Below are 17,696 nucleotides of genomic sequence, written 5' to 3'. Positions count from 1 at the left end.
TGAAACATTTTGCCCTTATAAAAAAAATAAAAAAATAAACAAAAAATTTGCCAAATTTCCAATAAATGGTTTGATGAAACAGCATTTCCCTATGGGAAAACAAAACAGACAAAACAAAACCTTCTACTGGAAAATTTCCAGCTAGCTCTAGTTACAGGTAGTCTGGGTTTGATGCAGGGATTTTCTCTTTTAACACACCTGCTTATAATTTTCTTTGCAAGTGCTAAGTTCCTGGGGGACTGGACATTGCTACAAGTCACTGAACATTTTTACCAACATATGGCTGATCTTAAAAACTCTTATCCACAGTTACTGATAGAGGCAATGCACCCAGTGGTTAGGACATTGGATGGGGATTCAGGATTTCTAGGTTTTCGCAGTGGCTCTGCCACTGACCTGCCACAGCCACTTCATTTCTTTACCCATTTCCCCTTCTATCCTGTGTCTGTCTATTTAGACTACAAACTGTTTGAGACAGGGACTGTCTCTTACTTTGTGTGTATAGCACCACAATGGGACAATATTCAACCATAATACAAATCAAATAAAAAAGACACAGCAAACAGGCCAAGAACAAAGTTTTCACTAGAATGTACAGTACCTTTGAAGAAATTCAGGAAAAGATTACAATAGAAAGCAAAGATAACCTGGTCCCTAGAGTGTGTCCAAGTTTGGGGTAAGGTACTTTAGATACTGCTGTAGAGAAGGCGCCTGTGTGAGGACAAGTCTTCAGTATCCTAGAGAGGCCCACCTCTTCTAACAAAATGAAGAACGGGAAATTGCTCCTTCCTATCAAAAACATGCAGCAGAGAGCTTAGGGCTGGTGAACATTCCTTCAGATCCACCAGTCAAGGCAACTGAATCTCCCTGCTCCCCTCTCCCTCCATTATCTCTCTTGCAGAAGATATTTAGTTCCCAGAACCCACATCCATCAGGGAATTTGTCAAGGGCACAGGACAATGTACACAAAGGCCCAGAGTCATGGCAGCTCCAGAGCACCCCTGCTTTCCTCCTTACCCCTACCTTTTCTGTCCCCTTCTCTGCACAAAAGTGAATGCAGCCTCATGCTATATTAATGTTTTCATAATTTTTTTTAAATGATGGAAGAATAATGCACCTCCAACTTCCCTTTTTCCCCTAGCCTCAACCTTCAGAAGTGCAATGCAGATGGAGAAGGATGCTGTAAAGGCAATTTAGACCCCATGGAAAGAAAGTAAGATCTGAACACAGAGGTTTCTCTCTATACATAGATAATAATAATAATATCCAAATAATATATATATAGTCCTATAAAAGTCAGGAGCTTCATTTAAAAAAACCCAACAACAACCACCCAGAAGCATTCCAAACTCTCAGCCATGTTCGCTTATATGGGTCTATTTTCTGATCATTAGTACATATATCATCCCCCGTGAACATTATTCTCTTCTTCACACAAGTGAGCAGCTCCCACTATAGACAAATGTATCAAGAGTTTAACTGTCAAAGAAATGCACTTTCAGCAGCACATTTGGTGCACCACCGACCTCTATTGGCACTATCAGTTAAAAACACATAGGTGCACTCCCACTATTCCTAAAACAAAATATCATCCATGACCACTAGTTATTCAGACTTATCTGCTATGTTTTTCCAAAGGATAAAGGAGGGCTTCTACATTATGCTGCTGACAACATTATTTGTTGCATATTTTTAAAATTAGACCTTCAAGATAAACACATGAAAACATCGGATATTCTGTGGTCACATTTAAAGCTTTGATGATAATTTAAATGGGGTGGTGGAGGGCTGACAAATTTTAGTGTGATGATTTAATCAGGGGTTAAGAAAGGGAGCGTGAAAGTGTGTGTAGGGGGAAACCAGAGTTCCTCTTCCCCTGCTAAAAGCAGAGAGGAGCATTTTCCTCTCTCTCTAACTCTCTCTCCTCCTTGGCTTGGGCAAGCACCCCTCCTCCATAGCTCCTCTTCCTCTCTGGTGGGTGCAGGGAAAGCTCCCCTCCTGTTTCCATCTACTTTAACCACTAGACTTTTTGCTGCTCAATCATTTAAGTTAACTGACTGTTTTTTCCCTGCAAGGCATAAGCATATAGTAAGGGCCAGGAAGGTATTCACCTCCCCCGGCCTACAGTGTGTAATTAGCTAGCTTGTTTGTCTCCCTTTAAATATAGAAAGTTACCACTGCTGGAAGGATACTAAATAGACAAGTGTTCTGACTGGCTAATGCCATCACAGCTTCCAACATCTCTAACAAAAAAAATTAAAGGAATATATTAAAATGAATTGTACCTGCATTTATACAAATGCATAAAGTTTTGGAATTTTAAAAATCACACTTTAAAAGTCACTGCATGCATTTCCCTGCCAAATGTCCAGTATTGTCCCTATTTTCTTTTTCACGCTGACAATCATATGGCAAAGTGCGGAGTAGGAGAAGATTATCATTAATCTTATTTTTGTAGTCGCTTAATTGCCAAAATGTCAAATACACAATACTATCAAGCCCTTTTTCTAACATATCTATCCTTGTTATCTTAAAACAACCAGTAAGAGGCATGTTAAGGCTGTACACGAGGAAGTAAGGGATAATAAAAAATTAAATTTCTTCTCCCCAACTTCTCCATTTTATTCACTGTGAAAAGGTTTACTCTCCGAGTCCAGAGAATAACCCCGAAGAAGTTTCAATGGCAAATATGAATCAAGAAAAATATTTTCCATTTTTGTCTTCATGTTTGCTTATAATTATATGCTGATAGAGAGGAGTACTGGGAAAAACAGATTTGATAATCTGAATTCTGATAAATAACATATAGAGAAGAGAACATTTAAATATTTTAGTGCCAGAGTTATTTTTTTGTACACACACCACTCCACATTTCATATTAACTCCCCACATTGAGCCCAGAACCAGAAAAAGCAGTAGACCTAGGTGGTCTGAATCCGGCATTTCAGTCTCTTTCACTCACAAGGTGTTCAGTATTACAGTAAAATAGCAGGTGAAGAGCTTGGTTAGTAGTAAATGTTGTAAAATAGCTATGATTTGGGGGGATAGACATTGTCTGTGCATATTCTGTTTTTTTAAGAGGCACTCTCTTCAGCTTTGTACCTTTTGGGTTAGTGTAAGATAATTATAAGGTTCTCAAGGTTTCAAGTGATTTTTAATAAAAAATAAGTAAATAGAGTTGTGGATAGCACAAGTTATTTTCTCCCATAAACAGCAAAAGTTGAAAAGAACCATATTTCTCTTTGAACATATTTCTCTCTTATGCTCAGGGGAGAGGTTGTTTCTTCTGAAGATTTTTTCTATTTGAAAAGGATGCTGTTCAACTCCTAATTGTGGGTATTTGGTTTTTATCTCACAGATCGACATTTCTTCTTAAAAATAATCACTACGGAGTCCAAGATTATCTATAGAAAAAACAGATACTAATCATCAAAAACAGTTTTATTATTCAGACGGCTAGAGATCACCTACAAATAAACCAAAATCATAAGGTTAGATATTCCATTGCAGCCAAAATATTTCAGTGTAGTTGGAGGACTGGGGCAAAGATTTTCCCATTTTTGTGCTCTCCTGATTCTAGCAATAGTCAAGCACCAGTCTGATCCTTGATATATCATGAAGTTTCTCTATAGTGTGGCCAGCAGCCCATGGACCAAAGGGCTACTCCATTACCCAATTGCTGGTGTACAGGATGCCTCAACCATACCCCTTTTTTTCTGGGAATACTCCTTATGCCTGGAGTGTTGGAGGAAACAGTTGTATAGAACTAAACCAGCTCTGCCCCTCCAAAGGATTATCCTTACAAAAGAGGAATCCTCAGATAGCCAGGTCAAATGATATCTAGAATGAACACAGCAAGGAATCCAGTCTGTAGTCCTGGTTGAAACAAAAACTCTTTCCCTGTACCATTAATGTTCATGGGAGTGTCAAAGAGCATACCTGCTCTGCAATACCCCTTGCTAGTCTGTATGGCTCTACTGAGACCTGCCTTAGTTTGCTAATTCACTTTGGGCCCCTTGAAAGGTCCACGGAGTCCATATGTTGAAAACATTCCTACTACTGGGCTCCAGTTTACTAAGGCTTCCCCCAAAGTCTTTCAAAAAATGCTCAGACTAACAACTTTTTCATCCTAGTTTCAGCTAGGACTTTCCTCCCTGCGAATCTGTCTTGTCTTTAAGGGTTCGTCTCTCTCACCCCACTCCCAAGATGAGCACAGCTCCTCTTCTCCAAAGGTCTGTTTTGGCCTCAGAATTCAAACAAATAAATGAATGCTTTGCTTCTGTGCAGAGTTAGGTAAAGCTATTCCTCTGCAAGAGTCTGTGTCATTGTTCTACACCAGACTATAGTTTAGCCTTAGAATCATAGAATCATAGAATATCAGGGTTGGAAGGGACCCCAGAAGGTCATCTAGTCCAACCCCCTGCTCAAAGCAGGACCAAGTCCCAGTTAAATCATCCCAGCCAGGGCTTTGTCAAGCCTGACCTTAAAAACCTCTAAGGAAGGAGATTCTACCACCTCCCTAGGTAACGCATTCCAGTGTTTCACCACCCTCTTAGTGAAAAAGTTTTTCCTAATATCCAATCTAAACCTCCCCCATTGCAACTTGAGACCATTACTCCTCGTTCTGTCATCTGCTACCATTGAGAACAGTCTAGAGCCATCCTCTTTGAAACCCCCTTTCAGGTAGTTGAAAGCAGCTATCAAATCCCCCCTCATTCTTCTCTTCTGCAGACTAAACAATCCCAGCTCCCTCAGCCTCTCCTCATAAGTCATGTGCTCTAGACCCCTAATCATTTTCGTTGCCCTTCGTTGTACTCTTTCCAATTTATCCACATCCTTCCTGTAGTGTGGGGCCCAAAACTGGACACAGTTTCTCCACAAATCTTCCATGCTACTGTCTTCTCCCTGCTAACTCAGCCATGTAGGAGCCTTCTTTCTCCCTGCAGTGTCTGTAAGGCCTCTGCCAACACCCACTTGCAGCAATCTCCACTTAACTAGGCCCAAGCTGGTAACCATGTGACAGAGAGGTATAGTTAAGGCCCTGTGCCATCAAGCTGAAAATGTGTATCTGTATGTATTTTGCCTTGCTCCTTACTACCTTCTGTGTTCTTTATATGTATTCTCTTTTCTATTTGGGTTGTGGGAGGGAAAATTTAATCAATGAAGATGTGATTCTAAGGCTCATTTCCATAAAAAGAGGGACAGTTGTATTTAGCGTATTGAACTAAGATTACATAAAGGTGTGGGGGATAAAGGTACACGGTATGTCATGCTACATGGTAATTGTTTGTATTTGTCTTCATTCCCCCTCCTCCTGAAAAAAATCCACACCTCACATGTTATTATGGTTTGCTATTTCAGGAAAACTCTTGCAAGATTCTAGTATACACTGTTAAATGCCAGAAATATGTCTTGGTTTTAAGGTTACAAAGATCAGCATACCCAACCAAACATTTTGCTGATCTTAGACAAGAATGCTTTGTTTAAAACAGATAGGTCAGAAAGCCACTTCTGCTTTTAGCTGATCAAAATAAAGTCTATGATAGTGCATCATTTGGTAGAAGAGGCACATTCTATAGCCTACCCTCACACACACAAATATCAGTTGCTTTTTCACTCAGGCTTCCTCCTCTCTAACTAACTAACTAAATAAAATAAAATTGATGTGCCTTTCCTCTCTATACCTGGGAAAATCTTTGGTTGTTATCCAATCTAATTGTGTAGCAGCTTTATAACATGCCAATATTCAAGAGACTCAGCTTTATAGAAATTTAGTACTGTCATTCTACAGGCTGGTGGAGGATGAGATAGTTGCAGAAGTGAAAAGCTTGATCACCTTAGAAAATCCTAATTATACTGTTCTCATTCTGCCTTTCTTGGTCAATCCATGGAGTGGCAGTGGTGTTGAGTTTGGCTGAAGCAGAGAAAAACACCTCCCCTCCCCCCGCACACACACACGTAGTAACAACTTCCAGATTGCCAGAGGTTACTAGGGAACAATTCCAGCAACAAAATAGGGCATGACAGGAAAACTCACACCCTAAAAACTCTATAAAGCTAATATTCAGAATATTTGGGCTGAATTAACCCTTTTGACAAAACTCTGCATCCTGAACTGAATGAAGCCAGCATAGTGGTGGAGTGCCGTACATAATCAAAAGAAAGATCCGAGTATAATTTCCACATCTTGGTGGCATCATGCCCCATACATGAGTTCCCTTTCTTAGGGTATGATAACCCACTGGTCATTGCAGTAGTAATCCTTCTCAACTTCTCCACTATTCTAACATTAACTATCTTCAAAAGGATCTCTGTCCAGTACTTCATGCTAGAGGAAATTCATAATGATGCTGCTAGTTGGCCTGTTATTAAGATGGAAGGTTAGTAAGGAGGCCTGGGGCCTGTGGAGGTTACACAATGTTGTGTGCTGCAGCCACACTCCCAATACACCCCTTTTGTCCCTGGTAGGTTTCCATGCTAGAACTAGTGAAAGGGTCAGTGGGAGGCAGCCTTACATATGTCCTCTACGGTACCTGCCCCTTTGCACTGTTCAAAAAGACTAGATCAGCATAAATGGGGTTGTAGTGTGAATGAGGCTCTCATCTGATGTTTTTGATACATGGAAGAGGGCAAGTATGAGCAGGTTTTCCTCTTATTATGCAGAATCACGCTCTTCCCCCTTCCACAGCAGTGTAGGAATAATGAACCCCACTGTAGGAGGCGTTATTTCTTTCCCCAAAAGAGGTGTCAGAATGTTCAGCCAAATAAACAACTCAATTGACTTAATGTTATTTTGTGCTTTCTAACAACATAGTAATTGACACAATTGACTATTAGGCCTGGTCTATGCTATAAAGTTAGGTCAGTGTAAATTGCCTTCTGTCGACCTATTTTTGCATCTATCTACACTCTAATTTGTATCCCATTGACAAAAGCACCCTGTAATGGTGCTGAAGTAAAACCACCACCTCAACTGGTGTTGAGCAATGACTAATATACCATGGTCAATGCAGTATGAATGTAAACACTGCGTGACCTATGTTGACCCTAACAGTCCTCCAGCAGCTATTCCATAACACCTGATACAGATCGCTCTGGTCACAATTGTGAACTCCATTGCACAGGAGTCATGGAAACTGGAAACCCACCAACATTAAAACACCCTGCATATTTTTGAAATGCCTTTTCCTGACTTCGCATCTTAGTGAGCACAAAGAGCAGCTCGCCCTTGTTGTGTGCGGCTACCCAACAGACCATGCTGGTTACACATTCCAGCACGCTCCAGCATGGAGTAGACAGGAGGTATTGGATCTTCTGGGCCTGTGGGAAGAAGAGGATGTGCAGGCACAGCTATGGAGCAGTCATAGAATTGTGGCCTTCTATGAAAGGACTGCATGGGGATGCAGGTGAAAAGGTACAATGGGGATCAGCAGCAGTGCTGTGTAAATGTGAAGGAATTGCAACAAGGCATACCACAAGGCCAGGAAGGCCAACAGTCAATCTGGTGCTGAGCTGCAGTCTATGACGAGTTGCATGCCATACCTGGTGGAGGCCCTGCCAGCACTATGCAGACCACCTTGGATACCTCAATGGAGCCCAAGACATAGATCTCTGCCATGAACTCCAAGGAGCAGGAGGAGGAACACATGGTGGGGGTTCTGGCTATGCCTTGTGCCAAAAATCTGTTTGAAACTCTGCAGTATAGTTAAGCATAGACGAGCCCATTCCAAGGAAAGAAACCTCAGGTAAGCAGGTGCATTTTGCATTTTGCCTTACAATATTTAAATGTAAAGATGGTGCCTGGCCCATCCCAAGTTACCAAAGACATATCTATTAATTTTCGTTGTTTTACTCATATGAAAATAGGTAGTGGTACAACAAATAGAGGTAGAGCTATTATCTGGTTTTAATTCCCTGTAGGATTAAACGGAGGTTCTGGAGCAGCTTATTTATGTACAGAGGGATATCCCTTGTATCCTCCTTAGAGATCTCAATGAAACTTTAATGAATATACTCTGCATATATGTTCAGCAAGGTTCTGCAAGCCAGTGCTGCATTGGACCACAAACCAAGAGTGTGGCAGGCCAACATTGGAGGGGCATGGAGAGGTATAGAGGGGACAGGAGAATAGGGAGAAAGACCCAATAATCTCATCAAGAAAAGGACAAGGGAGATGCTCCAGGACATAATGGGGCTTTTCAGAGGTTTTCAGAGGAAATGTGTAGCCAAAATGGACTGCAATTCTGCACTGAAATGGACAGAGCTGTTTGCTGCCTTTCTAAATTTAAAGTTCCATTCAATTTATTTGTGGTTGAAGTTTGTACTGTATTGTCCATATTTATTTGCACATCATTTTTCCCCACTGCTTTTGTCAGCCACTAAATATTTATTTTTAAAAAAAATAAACTTCATCTGCATTAGTCCACCATACATACTATGGAACATATAGCACTACTCAACGCACCCTATACTTGTAAGTGTACATCACCACAGACCTCATAGATTCAAGAAAATATCCAGTCATATGTGTAAATATACAGCAAGCACCACATAATCCATAGCTTCAGTGGAAGACAGTGTACTAGCTATATATGTGCAGTAAAACACAATAATTCATAGGCTCATTATAAGACATAATGTTATAGGTATACATGTACACAAGCACTGCACAATTCCTAACAGCCCACAAACCATCAGGGCCAGAGTGCAGTCAAGCACAGTGCATTAATGTGGCTGACTGTTAAAGTGCTCTTTCAAAGCCTCATGCATAGCTCCATTTTGTGTTCTTGTAATGGCCCTTGCATCTAGCTGTTCAAACTCAGCAGAAAGCTGTTCCACTTCTGCGTTCCACCCTGGTAGTAACTTGTTCCCTTTTCCCTCACTTATATTACGCAGCACACAACTAACCATTGGAATACTTTTCTTAGAGAGGTCTAATCTTGTGAATAAATATCTATCAAAAGCACATTCAATTGTCACTCTGTATCTGCAGAGCCAGTAGTTGAATCTTTCCTTGGTGCTGTCAAGATGGCCACTGTATAGCTTCATGAGCCAAGTGACCAAAAAGAGTACGCTGGGTCCCCCAAAGTTCTACTAGCATTTCAAACCTCGCCAATGATAATCTGCTGGTTGGGAAAGAATGTTCCTGCCTACGTCTTTCTTAACAGTCCAGTGTTCTTAAAGAGGCAACCATAATACATCTTTCCTGACCAGCCAAAGCGGATATCAATGAAGTATCCACGATGATCCAGCTTGGTTTGCATAACCATGGAAAAGATGTACTCTCTGGCAAGGTGGGCTGGTGCCAATATTGGGAATGTGTGCCATCTATCACCCCGCTGCATTTCAGCAGCCACATTGCTTCAAATCCATCCATTATGTCCTCTATGTTGCCAAGAGTCACAGTCACACATACCAAGTCATGATTTATGGCCCCCACTATTTTCCAACTCCAAAATGATTTCCCACTGACTGATAACAATTTGGCATTGCAAGCTTCCAGAATGTGATCACCACTCATTTCTCAATTGTAAGCACGGCTCTCATTCTTGATGTCCATGCTATGAAGGCAAATTCGGGATACAGATCCAGGAATGTGTCCTTTCTCATCCTAAAGTTCTTCAGCCACTGCTCATCATCCCAATCCTACATTATGACGTAATCCCACAAGTCAGTGCTTGTTTCTCAGGCCTCAAAGTGGTGCTTCATTGTCTGAAGCTGCTGTGTGAAAACCACCAACAACTTTTAACTCTTTTTCACTATATCCTTCAGCAATCTGTCCTCAAAGAAATCATGTCTCCCACTGTTGCAGTTCTTCTTGTGGCTCTGATGATGCCAGATAAGTATGTGTCCTGTATTTGCAATATGCATGAGAATAGTACAGAACTGTATGGGTTCCATGCTTCTGTCAGAGATGTTGACACAAACAAAGCTGTGTGGGTTTGTGGGATCTTAAAAACAGATGTAAAATTAAGAGGATAGGGATGACATTGTGGGATGGAGAAAGTTGCACGATGGAAACTTGACTCCTGGCTCCCAGAGTTCCCTGCGCAATACATTGACATAATGCCTTCTGGGAAGTTTTCACAGAAGGCTGCATGTGGCACACTGGGATACCTACCCATACTGTGCATTGCCACAAGCATTCCTGATGAGTATGTCAAGTGGTGATGCAAGCAGCGAAGTATGCACACACAAGTGATATACAAACTGTGGCAGCTATATGCTGATGTAACTTGTGTCAACCAAAGTTTGTAGTGTAGACAGGGTTTGAGACTATCTGCTGTAATACAATCATTTATTTCCAACAGCAGTAAATATCAGATACCTCAGAAATGTATCAAATAAACCCACACTGCATCTAATTGTGCAATACTATACCATAAAGGATTATTTGTTTGATTCCAGCTAGTGATCAACTTATGGCCTCTACCATGAAGATTGATTGCCTTTATATTCTAGCTAGCATAACAATAGATGCTATTTTTATCCCTATATACATCTAAACCAGACATGACAAATCTCTTTTTTTTAAATAGTGAACATCAAATAGTGTTTGATTTATAACCAAATAGAGGGACTAGACCTAGAAATATCATAAATGTTATGTTCACATATTATTTAGCAACTGCACATGCTAACATTATGCCGCTGACTGAGCAATGTCAAAGCATGGGAAACAAACAGACTGCAAGTCTCTCGTAGAATGCAACAAGTTAAAACTTTGCTCAACAAATCTTGAAAAAAAACTATGAGGTAAAATGCTAAACGCCATTTCCAGTTGTTAAGACTTATGTTGTTAGACGAAGGTTTCTAACCATCAGAGGAGTAAAGTGTTGGAATAGCCTTCCAAGGGAAGCAGTGGGGGCAAAAGATCTATCTGGCTTTAAGATTCTACTTGATAAGTTTATGGAGGAGATGGTATGATGGAATAATGTGATTTTGGTAAGTAACTGATCTTTAAATATTCAGGGTAAATAGGACTAATCCCCTGAGATGGGATATTGGATGGGATCTGAGTTACCCAGGAAAGAATTTTCTGTAGTATCTGGCTGGTGAATCTTGCCCATATGCTCAGGGTTTAGCTGATTGCCATATTTGGGGTCGGGAAGGAATTTTCCTCCAGGGCAGATTGGAGAGGCCCTGGAGGTTTTTCGCCTTCCTCTGTAGCATGGGGCACGGGTCACTTGAGGGAGGCTTCTCTGCTCCTTGAAGTCTTTAAACCACGATTTGAGGACTTCAATAGCTCAGACATAGGTGAGGTTTTTTGTAGGAGTGGGTGGGTGAGATTCTGTGGCCTGCACTGTGCAGGAGGCTGGACTAGATGATCAGAATGGTCCCTTCTGACCTTAGTATCTATGAATCTATGTTTTTTCACAATGGGCTTGTTCCAATATTCATTGGAATCATTTGAAGACTTTCCACTGATTTTAATGGCATTGGCTCATGCTTTGTAAGCCCAGTCCAACTCCTGTTAAAAGTAATGGAATTACTCCAATGGATGTAACCTCAGACCATATACAAAAATGGGTTGTGAGTTTTGTTCCCTCAACAGGACCAAATACACTGAACCAAATCCTTCACAGTATGGAACTGCACATTTTCTATGAACCACCTTCTCGTGTACAAGGATATCAATAAAGGGAATGGGGCAGCAAAGAACGAGAGAAGCTGGTGCCCAGAGACAGTGGGAGAAAATATCTGTTAGTGACTGGGTGGTTGTACCCAGTGGTTAGAGCAGGACTCAGGGCCAGTGGTTAAAGCAGGAGTCAGTAGCCAGGAATCAGAGCCCAGGGTCAGAGCTGAAGACAGAGGCCAAAGCCCAGGGGCAGAGCCAAAGTCAGAAATCAGGAATCAGAGCTGAGGGTCAGAATCAGGGTTTCTGGAGTGAGGCAAGGCAGAAGCAAGTTTGGGATGAAGGCAGAAGCAGGAATGAGTCCAAGGCTGGAACAAGGCAGGAGCAGAAGCTACTGTAGCTGTGGGCAAACGCTTTGAGTGGCCAATGAACTGCTGCTGCTGGACATAATAGCTGCTCTGCTGACTCTTGCAACCTATCAAGCAGAGTAGCCAATCAGGCAGCCTACTACAGGCCTGCTGCCCAGAGACTGGCTCTGCTTTCCTGATTCCTGACAATGTCAATGAGCTACAGACAGACTTGTCTGGCCAAAATGTTTACATTGCAGAAGACATGCTGCTCTCAGAAACTAGCCACATATTCCATTAAAGAGAATGGAGAGGGAAGCTGAGAATCTTACCAGAAATAGCATGTAGTTGCACAAGGGAGTGACTATAGTTGTTTCAAGTGTAAATGTAAATCTCTTTCACACACACAGTTCAGTGTACAATATGTATTTTACTTTTTCCATGAGGAATCAGTGACTCCAGATATGTGGGGATTAATCCTGTCATACTTGCTGGGGTTGTGCCATAATGTAAATGGCATAGTGGTGGCTATGCAGTACTTACTGAAACCATTCAGCTAGCATAGGAAAAGATGATTTAGAATGACTGAATAATGTGTTGGGGGACACGTTATTACTACTTTAAAAGGAGCTCAGTGCACACCCAACTGGCACATGTTCTGGGGCTGGGACCTGATCATGCTTTCTAATCACCAGATTGTATCCCCTTGTGAAGCAGTCAATCATGCTAATTTTAGAGTTTATAATCTAAACAAGTGCCATACAAAGGGTGGGGTGAGAGATGTACAGTAAATTATATGTTTATTTATATTTACATTTTTCCTTGATAAATATAAAGTGTGAACTATCCATTTCCTCTACAACTATTATTAACCAGTTGCTTTCTTAGACACATTGTGGCAGAGGTGGCTTTGAGGATAGAAAAGATAGTGATCACATAGATTAGTTCAAAGACAGCATTTCTTGTGTGGAAGAAGGCACAGAGATGTTTCTTTGAGAAGCTGAAGGGCACTGCTGGCTGTCCAGGGGATGAGGGTACAATGTGCAAAGACTATAGCAGACAGGTAGGAAGTAGTAGAATTGTGAACAGCATTGAATGAGTAAACAGATGATGATGGCACGGGCAAGAGTTTGGGTTGCCTGGGAAGAAAGACAAGGATGGAACATAGAAATGTTACAGAGGAAGAACTAGCACAAGAACTAGGAGACCCACATAAAGGAAGCCCAGATCCAAAAGAATGTATCACATGTAGAAGGGATTGGTGTTGGGTAGCTGAATGCCCCTTTATTCACCCTTCCAATGGTGAAAAAATTTCCTGCAAACTGCCAATTCCCACTCATCATCCTGTGGAGAGAGAACCTGGTGCTGTGAACCTCCTAAGTTCCAAAAAAGGGGAATGTTCAGCGTTGTGAGAATGCAGGATGTCTGGATTAGGGCTCCTCTCCTTTCATCTACATGACTGAGTCTCTTCTCCTAAGGTCTGCAAGCAGGTGAGGAACATACATTTGTTAGAAGTAGGGCTGTCAATTAATCACAGTTAACTCACGCAATTAACTCAAAATAATTAACTGTGATTAAAAAAATTAATCACATTAATCACACTGTTAAACAATAGAACACCAATTGAAATTTATTAAAGATTTTGGATGTTTTCCTACATTTTCAAATATATTAATTTCTATTGCAACACAGAATACAAAATGTACAGTGCTCACTTTATATTCATATTTGTATTACAAATATTTGCACTATAAAAATGATAAACAAAAGAAATAGTATTTTTCAATTCACCTCATACAAATACTGTATTGCAATCACTTTATCGTGAAAGTGCAACTTACAAATGTAGATTTTTTTTGTTACATAACTGCACTCAAAAACAAAACAATGCAAAACTTTAGAGGCTACAAGTCCACTTAATCCTACTTCTTATTCAGCCAATTGCTAAGACAAACAGGTTTGTTTACATTTATGGGAGACAGTGCTGACTGCTTCTTATTTACAAGTCACCTGAAAGTTGAGAACAGGCATTCGCATGGCACTTTTGTCGCTGGCATTGCAAGGTATTTCCGTGCCAGATATGCTGAACATTCATATGCCCCTTCACGTTTCGGCCACCATTCCAGAGGACATGCTTCCATGCTGATGATGCTTGTTAAACAAATAAGGCATTAATTAAATTTGTGACTGAACTCCTTGGGGGAGAATTATATGTCTCTTGTTCTGTTTTACTCACATTCTGCTATATATTTCATGTTATAGCAGTCTTGGAAGATGAGCCAGCACATGTTCATTTAAGAACACTTTCAGAGCAGATTTGACAATATGCAAAGAAGGTACCAACGTGAGATTTCTAAGGATAGATACAGTACTCAATCCAAGGTTTAAGAATCTGAAGTGCCTTCCAAAATCTGAGAGTAATATATGTAGGTGTAATAGGTGTAGAGAATGCTTTCTGAAGTCTTAAAAGAGCAACACTCTGATGTGGAAACTACAGAACCTGAACCACCAAAAAAGAAAAGCAACCTTCTGCTGGTGGCATCTGACTCAGATGATGAAAATGAACATGCGTCAGTCCTCTCTGCTTTGAATCGTTATCTAGCAGAACCCATCATCAGCATGCACACGTATTCTGGAATGGTGGTTGAAGCAAGAAGGGACATACAAATTTTTAGCACATCTAGCATGTAAATATCTTGCAATGCCGGCTACAACAGTGCTATGTGAATGCCTGTGCTCACTTTCAGGTGAAGTGGGACTGAGTGAACTTGTAGGTTCTAAATGCAAGAATTTGTTTTATTTTATTGTTTTATTTTTGAATGCTGTTATTTATTTTTACATAATTCTACATTTGTAAGTTCAACTTTCATTATAAAGAGACTGCACTCTACTACTTGTATTAGGTGAATTGAAATATACTATTTCTTAAGTTTTTATAGTGCAAATATTTGTAATGAAATAAATATAAAGTGAGCACTCTACACTTTGTATTCTGTGTTGTAACTGAAATTAATATATTTGAAAATGTAGAAAACATCTAAAAATATTTAAATAAATGGTATTCTATTATTGTTTAACACTGCAATTAATCACACGATTAATTTTTTTAATCACTTGACAGCCCTAGTTAGAAGGCTTGGGTCAGCAGAACCAGGTGAAAGAACATTCTTCCCCCATCTTGCACGGTGTTCTCCTGTTATTCCCTAGCCGCATTTCAGGGGGTCCCAAGCAGAGACAATCCCAAACCCTCATCTCTGCTGTCTTCTACTGCTCATCTTCTTCCAGGTTGTTGAATGTATGAGCAATAGTAGTCCTGCTAGTAACACCTTTCCATTAACATTTTTTCATACTCATAATTGACTATTTGTTCCCACTTTTTGCTCTCTCCACCTCACTTCATAGTTATCCAGCTTCCTTCATAGCTTCTTGTGAGGCATTTTATCAATCTGTAATGTGCTGTGTGCTAGACTACTCAATGACAGTTTGGACAGCTGTCCAAGATACTCAGTCAGGCACAAGCAAAGATGATTAATTGACAATTTTTGTACATATTGAAAAGGTTTTTTTTAAAAAAATGTATCTCCTTGCCTTTTAACTTAAATCAATTTGTTTTAGTTATGCAAGTATGAGACCCTAAAAGAGAGAGATTGCTATAGGAATGTGGATTTATTAAAGTAAATACAGAGTACTTCCAAGATCATTGATCATTCAGGTGTAAAAACACAGCTTGGCAATTACTGAATTTAATTTTTTTTTTTTTTGGAACTTGAATGCCGAAGAAAATGGGAGGCAAAGAACTATTAACCATATCTGTTAAGGTGACTACCAAGCCTGCTTCTTACAATCTATATATAAACTAATCATAGTAGAATGAGAAGTCAAATATGCATTATCTGTGTCAAGAATGCTTTTTTTGATTAAATGTGCAATCTAGAATAGGGCACCATGCTGTTTTGCATGTAAGAAATCCTTTTCAGTTGAGCTATTCAAATTAAGGTAGTTGAAGAAAGAAATGGCAAGGGGCACAGAAGGAGAGAGAAAATATTAAATTATTAAAATAAAAACATACATATGTATTAACAGAATATTTTACATATGCATATACAGGATAGCAGATTGCAGTATTAACTGGGGGTGGGGGAAAGTTAATAGGACTCAGAGGCGATAGGACTAAAAGTCTTATTTTCCCTTTCAAAATTAGCAGGGGGAAAGCAGTTCAGCAGTATAATGATGCACCTACGAGACTGTCCTATTAGGAAAGATTTTCTCTTTAAATTGAAGTTAAATGAAACAAAACTCAAACGACTGCCTCACCCTCTATTTTCTAGTTCCATCCTTCACATGAGCTTACTCAGCACAGGACCAGAGGGGTGAGGGCAAAATTGGTTTAAAGCCATCTTTGAGCTGCCCTAATCCTGGGGGCATAATTTGGAACAGATCTGAGGCTACTCTAAGTCATTCCTGCTTATAACAGTCTCGTGGGAGCTGTTATGACACTTGGATACTGCCAGCATTCAAAATATTTTGGCCACACCCTATTCTGCTCCTATGCTGATGAGAAGTAGATATGGATGGCTACACCCATTGAGGATTCCCCTACACAACTTTATATCCCATAATATAATCAGGGCCAAGATATGTCCCTTCTAGCTCCAGTGTGTCAGTATATAAAATCAAATATGACATATTATCTAAATGTGAAGTGTTCAGCTCCCTGTAAAAGCTATGAAAAAAATATTTTCAAAACCTTTGAAAAACATTGCAATTATCATTAAGGATCATAACCCAGAAATTAATGTCCAAAAATAGTAATTTAACATAAAACATGAAATTATAAATTTTAGCAAATTTAATGAAAAACATTGATCTTCATTGGAACAAATGTTGAGGCTTTTGCTTGACAGTGGAACTGTTTTCCACTCAGAAAGGATAATTTTTCAAAGAAAAAAATATTTCACAATATTTCAGTCTCTTTTTAAATAAATTGGAGCAATCACCAATTAAAATAAAATGAGCAAACTTCATGTTCGGTGGCTTTTTAATTTTTTAGGAGTACTTTGCATAATCCTAATCTTGTTTAACTTAAACTCTTAAATGACTATGCCCTTTTTCTAAAGGGATGATATTTATATATATTATAGTGTAACCTATCTCACGAGCTGGGTTGTTGGTAAGTACAGTCTGAGAGAGAGGCTGGGGAATGGAAACTGAACAAAGTGCTTGTTTTGGGGTAGAGCTGCTGGTACCCTGGGTAAGGTACAGAACAATCAGGGACTTGCTAAAACCAATTAAGGCATGCAGGCCAACTGGGACACCTGGAGCCAATTAAAAAGCTGCTAGAATCAATTAAGACAGGCAGGCTAATCAGGGCACCTGGTTTAAAAAGGACTTCACTTCAGTCAGTGAGCGGTGTGCAAGGAGCTGAGTGTGAGAGTGTCAGAGGGTGTGCTGCTGGAGGACAGAGGAGAACAAATGCTATCTGGCATCAGGAGGAAGATCCTGTGATGAGGATAAAGAGGGTGTTGGGAGGAGGCCATGGGGAAGTAGCCCAGAGAGTTGTAGCTGTCACACAGGTACCCAGAAGTCATCTACTACAGGAGAGGCCCAACAAAGAAAATAACAGAACGCCACTAGCCATCACCTTCAGCCCCCAACTAAAACCTCTCCAAAGCATCATCAAGGATCTACAACTTATCCTGAAGGACGACCCATCACTCTCACAGATCTTGAGAGACAGGCCAGTCCTTGTTTACAGACAGCCCCCCCAACCTGAA

Source organism: Dermochelys coriacea, chromosome 7, assembly GCF_009764565.3.
Source record: "Dermochelys coriacea isolate rDerCor1 chromosome 7, rDerCor1.pri.v4, whole genome shotgun sequence".
Taxonomy (NCBI): domain Eukaryota; kingdom Metazoa; phylum Chordata; order Testudines; family Dermochelyidae; genus Dermochelys; species Dermochelys coriacea.
Note: the sequence above shows the minus strand (reverse complement) of the source record.